This window comes from Eurypyga helias, unplaced genomic scaffold, assembly GCF_000690775.1.
Source record: "Eurypyga helias isolate BGI_N326 unplaced genomic scaffold, ASM69077v1 scaffold31206, whole genome shotgun sequence".
Classification (NCBI taxonomy): Eukaryota; Metazoa; Chordata; class Aves; order Eurypygiformes; family Eurypygidae; genus Eurypyga; species Eurypyga helias.
This window is the reverse complement of record NW_010255204.1, coordinates 19,456-19,672: the sequence shown is the minus strand read 5'-3', so window position 1 is coordinate 19,672 and position 217 is coordinate 19,456.

Sequence of the window (217 nt, the reverse complement as noted above, 5' to 3'; positions counted from 1 at the left end):
CCCCCAGTGCTGTTTGCCCACCGTTAGAGGGAAGAAGGGCTGAGACCCCCCAGATGGGGGTTTGGGGATGACATGCTGCCTCTGCTGGGGGTCTTGCCTCTATTCCCGGTGACCTTTGGTGGCCACCTGCCCCCTCACCCCATCCTCCGACTTTGGGAAAAGTAGCAAGCATGGCACGGCAAGGGGAACCCGGCATGGGGTGCTGGCGAGAGCCCCA